Raw genomic sequence first — 3,535 nt, 5'->3', positions numbered from 1 at the left:
CAGAGGGAGAAGCAGGCTCCATGCGGGGAGCCCGACGTGGGACTCAATCCCAGGTCTCCAGGATCACACCCTGGGCTGAAGGCGGCGCTAAACCACTGAGCCACTGGGGCTGCCCCCCCCCCTTTTTTTTAAAGATTTTTATTTCAATTATAAGGCTTTAAACTCTGGGAAAATTAAATAATATAAGTGTCTCTACACAGAATGGATTTTTTTTTTTCTTTCCAGAATGGATTTCTAAACTAGTACAGTAAAACTGTAGACTATTCTGTTCTTAAGTTGTTGAAGCTAAATCAAAGTGCTGGTAAAAAGTAAACTGTATATTAAGCCTGTTTTAAAACTAAATAAATAATCTACACGTTGCAGCCTAAATAAAATGAACTTTTATAACTTTGTGTCACATTTCTGGAATTTTGTTAAGTACTTGTTTAGGAAAGTTTCAATGCATTTCTGATTTCTCATATGTAACTCCTTTAGGAAGCTGTGACTTTGGAAAATGTTTCTGCAGAGCTGTTATTTCTGCAAAGGGAATGAAAACAAGGAGCCTGCCCATCTGCCTTTCGCACCAAAGACTGGAAAGTCAGGGCATTTTGATCTGATTTAGAGTGACTCCAAGATGGAGTTGCATTCTGCTTGGATTTCTTCATAATTTTTTAAACACAGGGAGATAATATTCCCATTCAAGGAATTCTGTGAAGATAGTTTTGAAATTTTCGTCTCCTCCTCCTCAAGTGAAAGACAAATGCTGAAACTGCATTATAATTCTATGTTACTAGTGTGTTCTTACCCATTTGGAATAGTCCAGCCATACCATGAAATGATCAAATTATTCCCAGCTGAGAGCTAGATAACCTTCTGTACTTTGGTCAAGGGATGACCAGAATGGGAAGCATGCACCTCTGGCAATGTATTGTGGAGAGGAAGAAAAATCTCAGAACTTCTCTTTATACATCTTGATCTAAGAAAAGGTAAAATTGTATCAATGTTTGATATTCAGATTGACTGGTGCACCCACCGACCTGTGTCAGGTTGTCCTCTGTCACATACATACCTAAAGAATCTTATGGGGAAGTAGAAAGAATTGACAGTGATATTTTTGTAGGTATGTTCATTTATATCTTACCAATTTAGTTAACATTCACTGTAAATTGACCTACCTAACAGATTGTTTTTAAGGGGTTAGAAAGAATTCTGCAAAGAAATTAAGATTAAAGATCATACTCTTTTTTTTTTTTTATTTTAAGATTTTATGTATTCATGAGAGATGCAGAGAGAGAGGCAGAGACACAGGCAGAGGGAGAAGCAGGCTCCCTGCAGGGATCCCGATGCACGACCCGATCCCAGGACCCCAGGGTCACAACCCGAGCCAAAGGCAGAAGCTCACCTGCCGAGCCACCTGGACATCCCTGAAGATCATATTCTTCATAATGCAGCATAGCATATGCTGTCTGCCCTGTTCATGTACCCCGCCTCCTCTAGCATACCTGCACTCTCCAAAACCCACGGGCTTCTGGAGGTGTCCTGTGGCTGCGAGGCCAGGAGCCCTTAATCAGTAAAGGTGTGTAAGTGCTGCAGCTTTCTTACCCCTCAGCTTAGAGGACACTGAGGTTTTCTCAGACTGGCCCCAATAGGATTGATTCCCATTGCTTATGGCAGCAATCCGTCTATCCTTCCCTCTCACTGCAGCCTCATGGGGCATCCTGGGGTTGTCTCCCCAGTGAACAACTAAGTTTTGGTCCAGGAGCTACTTCTATTGTGGGTCAGGGGGATCCAAACCGACAGTAGACAATAAAAGGTGGTCAGACAGGCCTTCTAGGCCCAGGGTTTGTTCTTCAGCCACACTGTGAAATTTTAAACAATGGTGACCCAAATAGCAATCAAGTCAAGTCACATGGGATCACATTCCTGTCATTCACATTCCCACACCCACCCATATGCCTTCAATAAATTTTGTTTTCTCACTAATAAACTTTTTTTTTTAAGATTTTATTTATTTATTCATGAGAGACACACACAGAGAGAGAGAGAGAGAGGCAGAGACACAGGCAGAGGGAGAAACAGGCTCCATGCAGAGAGCCTGATGTGGGACTTGATCCCAGGTCTCCAGGATCACACCCCGGGCTGAGGGCGGCACTAAACTGAGCCACCAGGGCTGCCCTGATAAACTTTAAAATATTTAAGAATATGACCTATTTTATCCCTAGTTCATCCATTTTCACTTTGTATTTTTTTTTATTACATGTAAGTAATTTATAAATATTTGCATGTTGGAGGAATATGCTAATATCCCCATATGTGTGTGATGAACCAGATTGAGACTCTTGGGGCACCTGGGTGGATCAGTTGGTTGAGCCTTCAGCTCGCATCATGATCCTGGGGTTCTGGAGTCGCCCACCTGTGCTGCTCAGCGGGGGGCCTGCTCCTCCGTCTCCCCTGCCTCCCACCTCCCACCCACCACTCACCCCCACCCCCCCACCCCCTGTTGCTCATGTGCACCTGCAGCACACACTTACTCTCAAATAAATAAAATCTTTTAAAAATAGTAAGATTGAAAATCTCTTGGTCTACTCTAGGTTATGTCTCTTTTCAGCTGTTGGAAAAATGAAAATTCCACCACCTTCCCTGCCTATCTTGTGTGTTACATGCATATAGGAGAAACTTACTAACTCTTAGCAGAATTCTATCCTTGTTTCCATTTCTCCTCTATATAAATGAAGTATTAACTTAATGGACTGTTATTCACAGATTTATAACTTATTCTTCAGGAACATGATTAAAAAATAATGAACTTTTATATTAACTTAAATTATCAATTACATATTAATGTGTCAGACCAAAGACTTAGTTATCTTAAAAAGATTTGTTATCTGACATGTTGGAAGGAATTAAGAGTCCTGGTTAATAAAAAATTCTTTTAAACTAAAAGTTATACCAATGGGATTTCTTGAACACTACAGAAAATTTAATACTTATAAAAAAGAATGAAGCTTACAGGGAAAGAAAAGTAGCAAGCACATCTTAGGTTATACGGAAAGCATATATGGGGGTGCTGGTTAGAACCAGAAGAATAATGAAGTGAGGGGTTACACATTCTAGAGTGTTCCATTTACCTGTAAAGGAGTGGGGAGGGGTGAGCTGCTTTTCGATCCTCCTGAGAACCTAGTGAAAGAAAATTGCATATGAAGGATATTCCAGATATTCATATGGTAAATGCAATACAAAATTAAGATAGCACTTACCTACTGCTTCCTTTATATAGAGTTTTCAGCCTTCAACTATCAAATACTGTGTTATTTATACCATTCCAAGCAATTTTGATGTAGATACTCTGCTTTATGGATTATCTAAGAATGAGGGTGAAAGACATTTTTAGATGAACAAAAACTTAGAATTTACCACCAAAATTGCCTCACTAAAGGAACTTCTAAAAGATAAACTTGAAAGAGGAGGAATATTATCACAGAAGGGTGTAAGGAGTAGCAGTGAGTAAAGAAAATAATAAGTACTTGAATAAATCTAAAGAACTATTGATAGTGTA

The sequence above is a fragment of the Canis lupus genome, chromosome 16 (assembly GCF_011100685.1).
Source record: "Canis lupus familiaris isolate Mischka breed German Shepherd chromosome 16, alternate assembly UU_Cfam_GSD_1.0, whole genome shotgun sequence".
Classification (NCBI taxonomy): Eukaryota; Metazoa; Chordata; class Mammalia; order Carnivora; family Canidae; genus Canis; species Canis lupus.
The sequence above is the reverse complement of the archived record's forward strand: the minus strand, read 5'-3'. Positions refer to the sequence as shown.